The sequence below is a fragment of the Callithrix jacchus genome, chromosome 19, assembly GCF_049354715.1.
Source record: "Callithrix jacchus isolate 240 chromosome 19, calJac240_pri, whole genome shotgun sequence".
In the NCBI taxonomy this organism is placed as follows: Eukaryota; Metazoa; Chordata; class Mammalia; order Primates; family Cebidae; genus Callithrix; species Callithrix jacchus.
Window position 1 is genome coordinate 52,879,491 of NC_133520.1, and position 18,185 is coordinate 52,897,675.

The 18,185-nt window shown below is 41.8% G+C and overlaps 2 long non-coding RNA genes across 4 annotated transcripts in view; one reads left to right on the forward strand and one right to left on the reverse strand.

Moving 5' to 3' along the window:
• The window catches only part of LOC118149506 (uncharacterized), a 34,026-nt gene extending 20,234 nt beyond the window's left edge, over positions 1-13,792 (reverse strand). For 2 of the 3 annotated variants that reach the window (XR_004737026.3, XR_013530013.1), the window contains exons 1-3: positions 13,522-13,792; positions 8,037-8,062; positions 6,917-6,990 (exon numbers count right to left, since the gene is read on the reverse strand). This is a non-coding gene — a long non-coding RNA (uncharacterized LOC118149506). The remainder of the gene's footprint in view (positions 1-6,916; positions 6,991-8,036; positions 8,063-13,521) is intronic. The other variant, XR_013530014.1, reaches the window with a different exon arrangement.
• A 185-nt stretch (positions 13,793-13,977) lies between these two features.
• Positions 13,978-18,185, forward strand: LOC118149527 (uncharacterized). The gene is made up of 3 exons (XR_004737067.3): positions 13,978-14,156; positions 14,452-14,523; positions 17,243-18,185. It is a non-coding gene; the product is annotated as an uncharacterized LOC118149527 (long non-coding RNA).

Consider the following 18,185-nt stretch of genomic DNA (forward strand, 5'->3'; position numbering starts at 1 on the left):
GTGGGATTCAAGCTGAGTTACTTCAAATCGTTACTCATTCAGCCCAGCCACATTTATTGAAAAGAACTTCCTTCCTCCCTGCACTGCTGGAGCATCTTTGTTATAAATAAGTGATCATATATGTACAGCTTTGTTTCTGTTCTTTTAGCTTATTTACTATCCTTGCCGGACACTATGCTATTTCAATTACTGTAGCATTATAATAAATTTTGATAATTGATAGTATAAATTCTACCTCAATATTTTTTATCTTCTTAGCTTTTTAAATTGCTATATACGTGTGTGTGTGTGTGTGTGTGTGTATCTGTGTGTCTGTCTGTGTGAGAGAAAGAGAGAGAAAATGAGAGAGAATCACTTTTAAACTTTCACCCAAAAAAAACCTTCTAGGTTTTTTACTATGATTGCACTGAATCTATAGGAAAATTGTGGGGGAAATTGCATCTTAAAATATTGAGCCTTCCACGTTACAAAAATTATATATCCTTCCACTTATTTATGTCTTTTTTGAGTCTTCTCCATAAAGGTAGTTTTATTTTCAGTATAAAGTTCTTGCATGTCTTTAAACACATGTATTTTAGAGATATTTATTTTATGACATTTTGAATTCTACCATTTAAGTTATAATTTATTTAAGTTGCTGGTGTATAGATACAAGTGATTTTTGAATATTTATGTATTCGGTGATGTTGGAAAATTTATCTATTAATTATATGTTTTATCTACATAGCTTTTTATTTTCTATGTGCAGAATCATTGTTTTTTTGTGCATTAAACAGTTTTGTTTACTTATTTCCTATGTTACATCTTTATTTCATTCTTTTGCTTTATTATATTGGCTAGGTTCTACTATAATATTGAATAAAAGAGGATGTAGTGGGCATTCTCGCCTCATTCCTGATCTTAGGAGAAAGGCCTTCATTATTTCATCATTAAGAATGTTACTGTAGGTTATCACATTTTTAAAGTATGCTTGTCATCTTTCCTCAGGATAACAGAGGTTCTGAACCCTCATGTTCTCATCTTTTAAATAATAATGAAAAATTACAAAATTATTTAGATAGGTGGTATTAGCTCACAGATTTGTTTTGTACACTATCCATTATCCAAAATTTCCCCTTCTTCATCTTTTTGTTTGGATTTTTTCCCTTTAGCTATTACTTCATAATACTTAACATTATAGATTTTGAATATAGATAAATAAAAAATGTAATTGAAATCTATCTACTTGGAATTGAAGATTTAGCCAAAGGTGTTGGTTGGAAACATCAAAATGAGTTTAGTGGATTAGCGTTAGATGTCATTTCTCCATAATATCCCCCATTTCCCTGCATTTCCATGAAAATTCTGTCCATGGTTAAAAGTTCCAAAGGCCTAGCATTGTTCATTGTCTCTGTTTTCCTGAAACATAAATTAATCATCTGGTATGAAAAAAATCACTAAGGAAGAATCACTAAGGATGAAACACTATTTTGGTGGAGGAAAAAAATGACAGGTGGAGAAGAGGAGGTTAATCTGGAATTCAAGAATCAAAAAACTCTGGGTACAGTCAGAATAATAACTTCATAAAAATTTAACTTTGAATTGTCAATTATTTCAGAATTGGAAATAACTTTCTTAGCCTGGTATATATATAGCAGGGGCCAATAAATGTTTCATTCCCAGAGAGCTAAAGAAATATTTTAAGTCGCTACCCCACACACACTGTGTCTGTAGTATCTAACACAGTGACGTTTGTTCATTTTCTTATCACTGGCATGCGACTGACTGGCTTAAGTCTAATAAACATCTCACTGAGGCTGAAGAATTCACACTTTGATGCTTTATCTTTGTATCAATTTAATTAGTCTTCTCACCACAAGACCACCACTTTTATATACCCATTTTCTACCCACTTTACAGATGAGAAATGGCAAAATGCAAAATAATAATAATAATAATTAAATAGTTGCATAAACAACGCTGGCTAATTTTTTTTATTTTTAGTAGAGACAAGGTTTTACTGTGTTAGCCAGGATGGTCTCAATCGCCCAACCTCATGATCTGCCCACCTCGGCCTCCCAAAATGCTGGGATTACAGGCATGAGCCACCGTGCCCGGCCATACCACCCTGAAAGTGCCAGGTCTCATCTGATCTCATAGATCAGAGTTGGGCTTGGTTAGTACTTGGATGGGAGCATTATGTTTTCAAGTAGGAAGACTGCGTTAGGAGTGGAGAGATCTTCTCTACCTACACAAAGACTCCAGGGGAGTCTCTACTGAAGCCCACGGGCTGCAGAGAAGCCTGACTCTCAGGAAGTGCCGACTGCTCCAGGTCAGTACCTTATTTAACTTACTTATTTTGAATCAAGTTATATCTAGTTCTAAGCCTGTATTGCATATTGTTTTACTTTTTCTGTATATTATGTCTTGATATCTTGAAAAAACCTTTAAGAAGGAGACACACATCCTCTCCCTGAGCCAACTAATTGTCAGAGCCGAACCCAGCCCCAAGCATGCCTCTGATTCACAAACCAACCAACACACAGCCACACCTCCTCTATGCCGCCCTTGTTCCACAGGAAGCAATATTCCTCAGCCCTAATAATCCAGGCAAATCCCTAGTGTGCCACCCTATAGCTTAGGGCCCTCTGAAATTATACAAAGCAGCCAGTCCTAAATTGTTCACTCACCTTGCCTTGTCTCTCCCCAAAAACTCCAGTGAAGGCTCTGGCCTTCTGCCTCCTGACCACCCTAGAGTCTTCCCCTGTGACTCTGCCTGGCATGGTGTACTTCCTGTCTCTAGAAACTGTGAGTATCATGAACTTTGTTTTTCTGAGCCTCTCCAGTGTCTCCTCTTCTGACACAGCTGGCTGACCATGTCATAAGAGAATACAAAAAGCCAAATACAGTGGCTCATTCCTATAATCCCACCCCTTTGAGAGGTTGAGAAGCAAAGATCACTTGAGGCCAGGTGTTTGAGATAAGCCTGGGCAACTTTCTGTCTGAAAGAAAGAAAGAAAAAAAAAGGAAGGAAAGAAGAAAGCAAGAAAGAAAGAGAGAAAGAAGGAAAGAAGGAAGGAAGGAGGGAAGGAAGGAAGGAAGGAAGGAAGGAAGGAAGGAAGGAAGGAAGGAAGGAAAAGAAAGAAAGGAAGGAAGGAGAGAGGGAGGGAAGGAAGGAAGGAGAGAGGGAGGGAAGGAGGAAGGAGAAAGAAAAGAAAGAAAGAAAAAGAAAGAAAGGAAGGAAGGAAGAAAGAAAGAAATTAGCCAGGCATAGTGGCACACCTGTAGTCCCAGCTACTGGTGGCTGAGTCAAGAAGATTGCTTGAGCTCATGAGTTTGAGGCTACCATGAGCAATGATTGTACCACTGCACTCCAGCCGGCTGGGTAACAGAGTGAGACTGTGTCTCCAAAAATATAAACAGATTAGGCTGGGCGTGGTGGCTCACGCCTGTAATCCTAGCACTTTGGGAGGACAAGGCGGATGGATCACTTGATGTCAGGAGTTTGAGACCAGCCTGGCCAACACGGTGAAACCCCGTCTCTTCTAAAAATACAAAAGTTAGCCAGGTACCTACAATCCCATGGTGGCAGGTGCCTGTAATCCCAGCTACTAGGGAGGCTGAGGCAGGAGAATCGCCTGAACCTGGGAGGCAGAGGTTGCAGTGAGCCGAGATCACACCATTGCACTCCAGTGTGGAGGACAAGAACAAGACTTCATCTAAAACAAAGAAACAAACAAATAAATAAATTGAATAAATAAATAATTTTAAACAAAAATTTTTAAACAAAACCCTCATTTATCAAGTTTGGTTAAAGATTCAATCTCGACCACTTTTCAGGGACCCCTCTCTGCTTTCTTCCCTTTTGGGATTTCATGAAATCCTCCTGGCTAACACAGCCAAGGAAACTAGAGAAGGGTTTCTGCTGTTCAGGCCTCAGAGGCTGCGCTGCCAGTGCTCAGGCTGTTGGGGAATGTGAAGGTACCCGAGGGACACCTGCTAGTGCCCCCTCTCTCCCCACTCCCCACTGCCAGACTCCGACCTTGAAGCCCTGCCATCTCCAGGTTCAGAGCTTCCAATTTTTCCAGGAGAAACTGGAAATTATAGTTTCTGGGAAAATATCCTCACTATCTTAAAGTCGGCCACGAATGAAACATCTGTGCACTGTAAATATCTTCTGTGCACTGTAGCTGTCTACATGACCAGGGGTTGAGTGGGCCTGAACTCAGCCCACATTGCGCTGCCAGCGCTTCCCGTGAGGGTGAAGCAGCAATTCCACACTCTCTCTTTTTTGCTGATAAGCCAACCCAGAAAAAGCAACAGCACTACTGCTAATTTTTCAGTTACTCATCCTGCTGTGAAAGAAGTATGGGTGCAAACTGCATGTGTTTGAGATTCCAGGGAACACCAAAGTCATTATTTCTAAAATGAGAACAAAGCCGCCTTCCAGACTTTACAAGGTTCATTGTGAGGATCAAATGAGTTGAGATGCTACAGTGCTCTAGGTGAATGCATATATGGTAAAGAAGTTGGGTAGTACCAAGTGGAATAAGAGAACAGACAGGGAGCACAGGGAGAGCCGCTGGGACTATTCTTGCTTGGAGTCACTCTTTTTTTTTGAGACGAAGTCTCACTCTGTTGCCAGACTGGAGTGAAGTGGTGTGATCTCGGCTCACTGCAACCTCCGCCTCCCAAGTTCAAGCAATCTCCTGCCTCAGCCTCTCGAGTAGCTGGGACTACAGTTGCGTGCCACCACCCCTGGCTAATTTTTCTATTTTTGGTAGAGACAGGGTTTCACCATGTTGGGTAGGATGGTCTTGATCTCTTGACCTTGTGATCCACACACTTCAGCCTCCAAATTGCTGGGATTATAGGCATGAGCCACCACGCCCAGCCAGAGTCACTCTTTTTCCTTTACATGTATGATACTTGTTTGCAACAGTGAGCACAGCCATTCTGTGTAGCCAAACGGGAAAAGGACAGTCCCTTCCACATCACGTAGCCTCAGAAGAACTGCCACCTGTACATAAATGGGTTGCATCACCCAGAAAGAACCGAACAGTTTTAGGTATCAGCACCATGCTTTATGGATGACAACACGCTCATATCTAATATCCTCTCTTCACTGTGGAAGGTCAGTAGCCAACGTCTGTTAACCTATTTTGCGTTGCTACGAAAGAACACCTGAGGCTGGGTAATTTATATAAGGAAGTTTATTTGGCTCATCGTTCTACAGGCTGTACTAGCGTATGACACTCACATCTGCTCAGCTTCTCGTGAGGCCTCAGGAAGCTTACAATCACGGTGGAAGGCGAACGGGGAGCTGTCATGACACCTGGGGAGAGAGGGAGCAGCAGGAAAGAGGAGGAGGGGCCCGGCTCTTTTTAAACAACCAGCTCTAATGTGAACTAAGAGTGAAAGCTCACTCATTACCACAAGCACAGCACCAACATATTTATGAGGGGTCTGCCCCCATCACTCAAATGCCTCCCACTGAAGGACTGGAGGTCACATTTCAACATGAGATTTGGAGAGTCAGACATTCAAACTATGTTACAGAGTGTGTCCATTCTAGAGTAGAGTGCACAGGAGCAGACACATGTGGCTGGTCGCAGAGCAGAGGACCTTGTATCTATGGCTTAGCCCTCTGGTACTCAGATAAATGGAACAGAACTGGAGAACCTAAGAAAAGAAATTCCGAATAGCATATGCACAGAGGCTTTGCACCACTCTGTGTTTCCCGTTCTTCTTTGTTGTTCTGCTTGCATTATTTATTCATGATAACAGGCAATTAGGCCGTGTCCTTCAGTCCGGCCCAACAGATGTGAACTGCAGCAAATGTGAGGGTGTGTGTCTGTCGATGTACCTGAAACGGATACGGGGACATAGAAAAGCTTCACAAATCACAAGGCTACCTTACATATTTTATAAAACTTTCACATGTGCAAATCTCTTTTTTGTGTATTCTTTCATAAATTATGCATGTCGATGAACATCATAATTCTGTGGAATTGGGCAAGGGGGGAAGCCCAAGGTGTCTAGGGTTTCAGATTGCAAGCACTAGCTGAAAGAGTCTGCTCTCTCTCTGGAAAAGGCCATCAGACCTAAAGAGGAGTCTTGTCTCTGTGCTGTTTCTACCAATCCACTCTAGATCTGTCCCTTCCCCTGAGAAGTGCTGCTGAGGATGAAAGGGCCTGCCGGAGGCTCTAAGGAGGACAAGCCGAGCAGCCTGGAGGGAGCCACTGACATTGCGAGAGGCACAGAGAGCGCTGCTTTGGACAACCGCCCAGAGTGGTGCAAGCAGCCAGGGCCAAGGGGCCTCTTGCATCGACTGACATGAATGGCACCTGTTGGAAATTTGCTGATGGTGCACAAACATGCTTCATGCACACCAGGCCAGCTGGAACCTCCTTTCGCCTTCCTCTTCCACAGACGCTCCCGGACACACACCATCTCACACACATGCAAGCGCATTCGGACCCCATGTCCTCCCAAAGCCTCACCCGGCGTGGACAGCTGGCTAGCTCTCGGGAGGGAGAGTCAGAATAGAACAGAGCAGATGCTAGCCACAGGAAAATGCTGAAGGAGAAACACAGGGCACACCGAGCCACAGGAGGAAGAAAGGAAAGGTGCTTTAGAAACCACGGTAGCAATCGTGAAGTAGTGCCTAAGTTAGGGTTGCGTACCAGCTTTCAGCCAGAGATCTCACTCAGAGAGCTCTACGAGTGTCATGAGAGAGATCATCATTTCCATTTTAGTTGTGGGAATGCATCAAGGGAAAAGAGCTGGATCCATCTGACCAACATTCCTGATGGGGAAAGAGCCCAGGGTTGTTTCTCCATTAGACTGGTTCAGATGGTTGAGAATCCAGCCAGCACGGCAACCTCAAACACCCCCACCCTGGACACTCTCAGTGACCCCAGGTTACAGGACTTACCTTTCCATTAATAATGGATGACGTGCCGCAGGAGGAAGTTCGCTAGTCAAGGGTCTGTCCTTGGTCCCATCCTGCTAAATATTTTAAACAATTTTTTTGTGAAAATAAAACCAACCTGATTATCAAATTTGCAGCTGCCAAAAGCTAGGGGAGATGACTCATTTCTTGGATAACAGAATTGCGTTGCAAAAAAACCTCTAACAAGCTGGAATGATCAACCTGAACTAACTTGATAAAATTTAAAAGGAATCAATGGGAAATCCTAAACTCAGGTTTAGAAAGTCAGCTGCACTGACACATGACATAGGAAACCAATAATAGCAATTGTTTTGAAAAAGACTCGACATGTTTAGTTGACTCTACGGTGTAGAGAAAAACTTGTAAGAAAGCTAATGCAACAAAAGACACATTCACAGACAAATAGGGTCATGTAGTCATAGAATATTATTACTAAGGTGACATAAGAGGTCATCTTTGAATGGCAGAGCAGAAGTCCTTCAAGGTTAAATGTAAGACTGGATAGAAAGGATTTAACATGGGCTCTGTCTTGAGCACCAACTCTAATCAATGGGAAGTTGCTACCTAGAGAATGGCTTTTGAGAAAGATTCTGAATTCTTATCTAGGCTCAGCAGAAAGGAGGGCTGTGAGAGTTGAGCGATTCCGTCGTGGTCTGGAGAGGGAGTTCAAAGGCTACAGATGCAGGAACAGAGAGCTCCATGGGCGCCTGCCTGCTCAGCCCCATAGATCTCTTTATTCAGTGCATCCTGCTGCAAGCACCTGCAACTTCAGCCGAGGCGCTTTCTCTTGATCGGCACGTCGGGGAAGCTGGGAGTGCTGTGTAGTAAATCCCTCTGATAGGTGAGAGTGGGAAGATAAACATCCCTAACATCCTCACCCATTGGAGGGGAATATTCGCAGGTGTGCTCTGCAGCCTCTCCCAGAGTTCACCAGCAAGTCAAGTCTCAGTTGCTCACAGCAGTCACCTCCTCAATACCACTGAATGCCTTTCTTGTCTGTCTCACCTCCCCAGTCCTCCACAGCTACTTCTGGGAATGGTCTCCCAAATAAACCACTTGCACCAAAATCTTTGTCTCAGGATCAGCTTCTGGGGACACTCACCCAACACAGCTTCTTGTTTGTCATTCCTGATAAAACAAAGAAAACGATAATCAACCCAACACTATTTGGGTGACACGATCAAGTATAACGTGAAGCACTAGGTCACTGAGAACCTGAGAAGACAAACCAGGATTATGAAAGGTCTGGTGTCCCTCAGCCAATAAGGAAGAACTCAGGGAAAAGGGTGATGGTTCTGGGAAGCAGAGAAGGCACCGGGCAGGAGGCACAGCTTCAGTTACACGGAGGCAGTTGAGCACTGAGGTTATCAACACTGACTTTGCTTTCACAACCCCGGGTACACATCTCAGAGGTGCCACCTACTAGGTGTGTCATCTTAGATGGTTTTTACGTTTTTGAAACTTCTCTAAATCTTTGTGTCCTTACCTGCAATATAGAAACTGTAATCATGCCCACCCCTCAGTGTGACTTTGTGAATTAAATGTGATAATGCCTGACTCATGGAAAGCACAAAATAAACAATGAAGGCATTGCTAGAGCCAGTGTTTCAATATTAAAGGCAATCAGATTCAGGTTTAAATTAATCAGATCATTATGTTTAAATCATACTGATAATTTGTGTTCTCTGGTAATGAAACTGGCTTCCTTGTAAATGGCCAGGAGGAGACGAGAGTTGGCTGTGGTTGGGTTTGAGACAGATGCCCCCCTCCCTTGCCCTACTGCCTTCTCCAGGCTCTTCCTTCAGCTTTCTTCCCTACCTCCCCCATTTCCCATCCACAGCCCTAGTCTGTTTAAAATCTCCAGGGACTCCTTTGTTTTCTTCCCCTATAAGCATATTCTCGGCAAATGCAGATCTCAAGAGGCTAATTTGGTGCCATCTGGAAGCAGCACTTTTGTCTTCCCCAGCACTTCAGTTCCAAGATGCATTTGCACCGAGCCCCAAGGCAAGTGGCTGGGCAGCACAGCTTCGGAGGAACATATGGTAGAAGGAAGCCACCCACAGGGATACTGGAGAGGAGTTGAAAGCGGACTTCCTTTCTCTGCTGATCGGAGTTGTGAACAAAGGTTCATGAAGACTCCTGCAGCAGGCTTGAATAAAACCAGTGTCAGGCAGTCACCCTAGAGAAGGACCCAGCCCATGAGGACTGGGAAGCTCGTGTTGGTTAAATAAAGTAGATAAGAAGCTGCCTTCCTTCCTAATCCCCATCCATGCCCCCTCCTCCATGCAGTCTACCTTCATTGTCTCTCCACACTCCACATTGCTACTGGGACATTTTATTATTACATTTGATTATTATTATGTGTGTGAGGACACACACAACAAACCGTTTATGAGAATATCTAAAATATGAAAAAAGTATGAGCTTTAGATCATACACAAAATACTCCCGCCAACATCTAAATTAACAAGGGGTTATTGGCATTCCATTATGTCAATTCTTCTACACATTTAAGTCATTACTTATTTAAAAATCACCATATTTGAAAATAATTTTCAGGTTAGAATTTATAACTTCACAAGAATACCTGAGTAGGCTCAATGGTATTAGATAAAACACAGTTGAACATACGGGCGTTACTTCCATTTCTTCCATTGCTAAAGTAATTTTTTTCCCTTTCCACAAGCATCGATTGATTGTCTACATGCTGGGCATCTTTTTAGGTGCTGGGGATTCAACCTTAAAAAAGACAAACTCTTTGCCCTATGGGGAAATTATTTCAAATATTTAAAAATAATAAATAAAATTCACTGTGGAATGCAATTCTCTAATGATATATTTGCAACGATCTGGATGGAGACTATCATAGAGTACCCGGGCCTGCAGAACTCCAAACACACCAGCTCCAAGTGGCTGCCTTGTCCATTGTGTACATTGTTAAATCATAACTAAGGAGATACAACAATGTAGGGAGGATGTGTGAATGCACGCTTTGAGGCCATGTGGAGAAAAGAGTCGAGACCACAGAGGTAGTGCATGAAGTCATAATTCCCTGGAGCTCAAGGCTGTGTCTTAATTATTTTTCTGTTTCCTGCCCTTAGCACATCATTGGAGCCCAACAAGTAGTTAGTAAACTGAGAAACCTAACATACAGGGCTGGCATGACATCCTTAGCCTTTACTGTCCAATGTTATTTAATTCACTGGTTTGTTCAGATTCCCTTGACGGTGCTTGTGCACGAACAACGCTTACCTGCAGTGAGGCATCCTCTTTTCCCTAGCTTTGTTCTTCCTCATTTTATCCTTTTAAAACTTATTTGTAATTGCAAGATAAGCCAGGGTTATTGCAGAAAAATCAGCAAAACTCAGCAAAAAGAAGAAGAAGAAAAATAAACCTGGTATATTTCCAGCCACCTGGCAATAAGTATAAACATTTTGGTAAGTCTACTTCTATACCTTTTGTGATGTATAATTGGAGGAAGAAAAAAAAAAATATATATATATATATATATGTATATATCCCCTTACCAGATGCCATTGTCAATGTACAGTGATGAATGGGGGACTATATCCCACTGGGAGTTTATCCGGCCCTGGGCCATTTCTGTTTGCCCAGATCTACCTGCTGCCCAAAGCTGACCACTGAAAGTTGATGGGTGTGTTGTACCACGTTAAAGCCTGTTTCCTGTGGATCAGGAGAGCTTGGGCTGAGCCTGAAAGCAGGAGGCTATTCTCCCTCATCAACGTTATCTCCATTACAGGCAAGCGAACTTCTGGAGATTATGTTGCACTGAAGAAAATGTTTCTTTTAATTACTGTGGATTTAAATTGTGAACTCTGTGATGCAAGCCAGTATGTTTTATCTAGTAGATGTCCATTGGAGGGTCACAGCAAGCATAAAGTCGCTTATGTAGACCTCAGCGCAGGTGAGAGAGCTGAGGGGGAGGTGGAGGTGGTCAGTGCTGAGCTTGAAGTGGTAAAGGCCAACTGCTTTGCTAAAGATCCCACCACCCCTATTTACCTCCAGCAATATTTACCTTCACTGAATTGTTCAGAATTGGAGACTAGATTGGATTACTAAACTAGGTAGTGGAAGAAAGTAGAGTCCTAATCCTGTGAGGTGGCAGGATTTTTTCAAAAAAAATAAATAAATAAAATTGTATTACTTAAGATAGAGGAAAGTGGGTCTCTTTTCAAGAAAAAATAGAGGGCAGATTTCAATACAGGAGGCGAGACTGTGAAAGCACCCCCATACACATTTTAACTTGTTTTTCTTCTCTCTTGGATTCCAAGAATAGTCATATTTAGCACCCAGAATAACTTATAGCTACAATCAATCCCTTTACTTTCCCTAACCCTATAGTCACTCAGGTACAGAGTCACAGGACTTAATGAAGGGGCAGTACACGGAAATGTCCTCTCACATCACCCCTTTGCTGAGGCCAGGGCAGGGTGGCAGTGTGTGCAAAGTTGGTCTCCCAAAGTCCCAGTGATCTCAGATCATTCTATCCAAGAATACAGTATGATTTTCCATCTGTTTAATCTGGTCCTCATGTCTTCCAGGAGTGTTTCCAAGTTTTCTTTATATAGTTATTAGACATTTCTTGTTAAAATTATATCTAAGTATTTTATACCTCTTTTGGTTATTGTAGATGAGGTCTTTGTTTTCATCATATCTTCTAATTGGTTATGATTTCCGCATATAAAGAGTATTAGATTTATATATGTTAAATTGTTGGCGAATACTTCAAATACAGTGTGAAATGATAGTGACTTCATTGGTCTCAAACTTAGCAGGAGTCCCTCCAGTGTCTCTTCATCAAATAAGATGCTAGTCTGGGAGCTGACATGGACAGATATTGAGATACTTTTATGTTTTTTTATTTAGGAAATATCCTGACTTCTATTGTTTTTTCAGGGTTTTGAATCATACTTGGGTGTCAATTTTGTCAAAACTTTTCTCAGCATCTACAGCTATATCTTATACTGTTTTTCCTCTCATATGTTGAATTACATTAATGAATTTACTAATATTTAACCAGCCTTGCATTTCTGGAATAAGTTCCACTTGGTCATCCAATAATACGTATTATGTATTATTGGAACTAGTGCACGGTCATACATTTTTCTGGAAGCAAACAGTAAGAAGTGTTTTACTATGTGAATTTATTCATCATATTAAAACAAACAAAAAGAAAAAGGAATTAAATGATATGCAATATATTTTTCTCCTTTTATATGCTTGCCCTTTACAGTTTTCTAAAGATCACCTCTGGCTCTAGGATGACTTCAGCTAGCCCCTTGAGCAAGCTTATATATAAATGATTGGGTTTTACAGATTTGAGCACATTTAATTAACCTGAGCAATCTCTAACTATATTCTTCCCTGACACAGTATGTGTGGTTTGCAAACTCCCGTATTTTCAGTCCCAAAAGTCTCTTTCCTTTTTCTTTAAGAGAAGTCTTTCCTTTTAATTTTGTCCTGAGTCTAATGCATGAACTGACATATTTATATTTTTGATCTCTTACTTTTTCATTTTGCTGTTATTATACTTGTTCCTTGACTAGTTTGTTTCTTTCCTTTCCTATTATTTTTTGATAAATTGCTGCAACCAATTATTTTCTATTTCCAAACATTTACTTTCCACTTTTTCTTTCTTCCTTTTTTTTTTAGACAGAGTCTCACTTTGTTGCCCAGGTGACAAGGAAGTGTGTGCAGAGATGTGTGGCATGCAGTGCAGTGATCTCAGCTCATTCCAACCTCTGCCTTCCAGGCTCAATTGATTCTTGTGCCCTTAGCCTCCTAAGCAGCCAAGACTGCAGGTGTTTGCCACTACATCCGGCTAATGTTTTTTGTGTGTGTGTCCTTGTGTTTTGTTTTTTGTATTTTTAGCAGAGACAGGATTTCACCATACTGGCAAGGCTGGTCTCAAAATCCTGACCTCAAGTGATCCACCCACCTTGGTGCTGGGATTAAAGGCATGAGCCACCATACCTGGCCACTTCCCACCTTTCTGTACTGACCACTGTTACAGGACCTATGTACCTCCAGTGAGGAATGTTCGTCCTACTCCACTGATGTTGGCCTTGAAATGTGGTTTGACCAATGGAATGTGAGCAAAGATGCTATATGTCATGCCTGAGAAGAAACGTTGAGTTGTTGGAAGTTTCATAATTCATACAGCCACAAATGGTTCTAACAGCTTGGGAAGGCTTTTGTTTTTCTCTTAGAATACCACTGTAATGCAAAAGATTTTTGGAGCTCCTCTTTTAAAGTTCACTTCAAAACAATTTTCGAAAACCTTTAATAGCTTCATATCTATTTTTGAAGGCATATGTATTCACTGAAAACAACCTGATGTCAACCGCAGCCAAGTACACTTTCATGGGTAAGAGCATGAGTTTGAATTAGAGAAGCTCTGTATTCAAAGCATGGCTGTACTGTTTAATTTCGGTGGCGATTTATTCAGGTTAATCATCTAAAAATGGGAGCAATAACAGTGATGGATATTTTTGGCAGACAGTTTTCATTTCTAGTCTCTTCTGATATCTTTCCCATATCACAGAAAAGAACATTTCCCATGTTACCTTGTCTCCAGGTTTCTTGGAAATAGAATGAGATGCTCTGATGTGAATTTTGAACTGGGAGGCTGAACCTATATTAGCTTGATGGCGGTGCAGTCGTGCAGAGATGTGTGGAGCCCAGGCATTACGAGGCTGTGCCGTGGCCTCAAGGCACTCTCCTTAAACCCACTCACCTTTGTGCTGTAGGTTATGACCATTGGTAAAGGCTCCTTGTAATTTCCTAACCTGGGCAGTAGGAGCAATTTCGTAATTTGCCAGGCCACATGGTGAACCTGAAAGTGAGCGGTGGCCTTTCTTAACATTTTATTCTCTAGCCCTTCCCAACTGGAAATTCCTTGTATTAAGTCACAATCTGTTTAGAATGCTTAGCAAGGGTTCCAGTTTTCTGACTGATTTATTTTGTCATAGGATTGCTGTCATAAGACTGTCACAGAATTAAACAAAGTAATACATTTAAAATGCTTAAGACAGTGTCTGAAAATATTCCATAGCTATTACTACTATTAGGAAGGTAATCAAAATGAGCGATACCCCTCAAGTCAAAAAAAGAGGTGACCATCTAGATGAGATTGGTACTCACATGTGGTATGATAATTGGATCTGAAGACAATTTCAGAAGAGGAATTAGGCTACCAAAAGTAAGGCTGTCATCACCTGAAAACTGAAAAGAAAGATAGTTATTTACGTGGATGTTTTGATATATTGGTTCTTAAACAATACATCAATTTTTAGTCATTTTTGGATTATTTTGCTCAGGTTTCCCATCTTAAGTGAGGGAGTACAAGGGTTGTGAATCAGAAGATTAGCACCTCCTACATCCTCCTCCTTCTCCCCTTTCTCCTCATTTTCCTCCTCCTCTTCCTGAAACACCAGGCACAAGGATGAACTGAATTGACCAACACCTTCTTCTATTTTTCATAAATTTTTCCATAGATCAGACACCGCCAGGCAAAAATCCAACATCACTGGCATTTTAGGAAGGAATTTAACTTATTCACATTCAAGGTGGGTCTTCTGGCTTCCTACACAACAAGGAAGGGTGTTGGAAAGAGAGTTGGTCTCATTCATGGGCAGATTAATCTGTCATATATCTATGAGAAGTCAGATTGCAGTAAAAGTACTGGGTATCTAGGTTGAAGATTGAAAGTGCTTAAAGGGAGAGAAAATAATGTAGAAAGAAGGAGGATCCTAAATATAAACCTTTAAGGAAGTTGCAGCCTTGTCAAAGATGGACTCTGTTGCCAAGTACCAATTAAACAAATCACAAATTAACAGTGTGATGCTCATCAGCTCCCAGTGTTTCAAGGACAGCCATGAGAATTTCATCATGTTAAACACAAGCTACTTCTGTTGATGTATTATTTCTGTGTCTATCTAAATAGTGAATAATACTCAATAGAAAGAGTGAAAGATCAGCCTGAGCATTAGCTAAAAGTTGCTCTATTTTAATCACAAGACACCAAGAAAAGGGAAGAAAGAGGGTTCTATGTTCTGTTAGCATTACTTGGTTTGATATCTGGACTGAGGGAATCCAACATATGCTCCTTACGCACGGTGATCCATACTTTTCAGTCTTATCACCTGTAGAAGGGAGATATTAGTAACTGCCTTGCAGGGTTGTTATTGGGACTAAGATGATTTGTGCAAATCATTTGAAAGGTTACTGACCTTTGATCAAAACTCCTCTCAAAGGTGGTTAATTCTTGCTGCCTCCCATGACTTCCTCTCCTGTGGTCTGTCCACACAGTCAGGCTTCAGTCCCACGTGTGCTGGAGCTGCTGGCAGGAGCCCACCGCGGCATCTCTTCCCAACTTTGAGTTCAGTGACATCATATTGTTAGCTTGAAACCAGCTCATCGGGAATATTTATTCCATGGAAAATTGGCAGATGCTATAAATCAGGATTTTGTTTTTGTGTTTTGGAGAGCCAGATTACCAGGACACTTACCCCTGCTTTGTCCCACTTTACCACTGACTCTGCTCCTACCAAAGTCGTTGATGACCTGTGTCTGGCTAAGGTCAGTAGTTAGTACGTTATCTCATCATATTCAAGCTCCCTGCAGCATCTAACCTGGCAGACCACTGCTCTTTCTTTGAGCATTTTCTCCTCTAGAACTCTGCACACTCACCTGGTTTTCCTCTTACCTTGTCAACTGTGCCTTTTCAAGATCATTGGTTGGATTTACCTCCCCTAGAGACTTCTAAATGTTAGAGTACCTAGAGCTGTGTTCATTGGCTCTCTCTCTCTGTTAAATACTCTTCTATCATTACTTGTTCTTACATAGTTCTGTGACTTTAAATACAATCTATAAAACCCTCCAGATCTATTTATTACTATTTTTTCTGAGACAGGGTCTTGCTCTGTCACCCAGCCTGGACTACAGTGGCACAATCATAACTCACTGCAGTCTTGAACTTCTGGGCTCAAGTGATCCTCCCACTTCAGGCTCCCAAGTAGCTGGGACTACAGGCATGCATCACCTTGCCCAGTTATTTCCTTTCTTTTTTTTTTTCTGTAGAGACAGAATCTCACTATGTTGCTCAGTCTGGTCTCAAACTTCAGCCTCAAGCAATTCTTTCATTTTGGCCTCCAAAAGTGCTGGGGTTATAGGCGTGAGCCACCATGCTCAGCCCACAATTCAATTTAAACACATACTGCCTCCTCAGCATCTCTGTTTGCATGTCTAATCAAAATCTCACACTCAACATGACCAAACTACAGAGACGCCCCCTCATTCCCACCTGCACCCCCAACCTCTGCATCAGTATCTTTTCTTTGTTAAAACCTGTCTCAGCAAATAGTATTCCCATTTGCCCACTTCCTTAGGCCGAACACCTAGGGCTCATACTTGATTGCCTTCCCACTCACTCTTAACAAATGAGCATAATTTACATGAGTAAAGATCAAGGCTAACAGCATGGCTATGAACAAAGGTCCATGTGAAAACAGATGGAAAGTTAGGAATGCAGACTCACCTGGAGCAATTGAAAGGAGGTAATCAAGATGAATCTGGAAGGATAGTTTGATGATAGATAATAATTGTTCTGTAATTTAAAAAACTATTCTTCAGGCAATAGAAAATCACTGGAGGTTTTTGAGACCAATCTGACCATTGGTTTCAAAAGAAAACTTTGACGATGCATTTAGATGATCAGAAATTAGAGACGGGGAAAGTAATTAGAAACTTACCATGATTGCTCAAGTAAGAGAAGATAAGAATCTGAACTACAGAGTAGACAGAATGAGAGAGAAAAACTTTTAACTGCTCAAAGCAATAGGACTTGACTGATTGAATATGAATGAGGAAGAAGAAACAAAAGGTAATTGAGAGGGTCCCAGTTAGTGTCTCCAGGAAAACAGAAATGCCAAGAACAGAGGTAAAGAACAGATGAATGGTAGGCAGATTGTGAGAAAAATAAAATGAGGTTGGTTTCAGACATAACATGTTTGAGATGTCTATGAGGCAGGGAGGGAAAGCAGGGACCCCTCTTAGGGGCCAGCTGGGTACACCCCACCAAGCTTGGAAAGAAAGGAAAATCTCCAGTTCCTTCGAGGGAAATTCAAGGCACCTTAGGTAGCCTTGAGAGGTAAGTGAGCAACCTGATAAACAAGAAGGAAGTAGTAGCTTAAAACAATTGCCAAGAAATTTAGAGTCACAAAATATCTGGTTCCCTGCAGAAACTAAAGATAACATCTTAACATATATCCCTGAGTTGTTTTTCAGAAAACCGGACCCAACCACATGAGAGATGCCGCCTGCTGGCACAGACTTCAGAGGAGGGAAACTGAGGACTAAACCACCGTTCTTAGTTCTGAAGTTCTTCCTGAGGGGCCTAGAGGAGGTCACACCCAGGAGCCAGACCTAACCCATCTTCCTAGTGACCCCAAATTTTTAAACAAAGCTTTTCTTCCTTAACCAATCGCAAATCAGAAAATCTTTAAAGCCTGTGAGCTCCCAATCTGAGGTATCCTTGCTTTTTAGGTCAAACCAATGTATATCCTCCATATATTGACTTACAACTTTGCCTTCAATCTCTGCCTCCCTGTCCTTAAAAACTATTCGTGTCTAGATGTGGTGCTTATGCCTGTAATCCCAGCACTTTGGGAGGCCAAGGAGGGCAGATGATGAGGTCAGGAGTTTGAGACCAGCCTGGACAACATGGTGAAAACCTTATCTCTACTAAAAATACAAAAATTAGCTGGGCATGGTGGGGGGAGCCTGTAATCCCAGCTATTCAGGAGGCGGAGGCAGGAGAATCACTGAACCTGGAAGGCAGAGGTTGCGGTGAGCCGAGATCACGCCATTGTACTCCAGCCTGGGCAACAAGAGCAAACTCTGTCTAAAAACAAAACAAAACCCTTATTCATAAGCCATCTGGGAGTTGGGGTCTTAAGCATGAGCTGCCTGATTCTCCTTGCTTGATGCTCTGCAATAAATGTCTCATGTTCTCTCCCTGCAAATCCCAATGTCAGTGTTTGGCTTTGCTGCTCCAGGTGGACAGACAAGTTCAGTTCAGTAACAGTGGTGATGGAAATGTCCAGCAGAATCAAGGCTCAGAAAAGAGAGCATAACTGGAGAATGATTAGAGGGTACTGAACCATACACAACTTTGAATTTTGGGTTCAATCCAGTACCTAACATGTGGTGAGTGTCCAATATATATTGT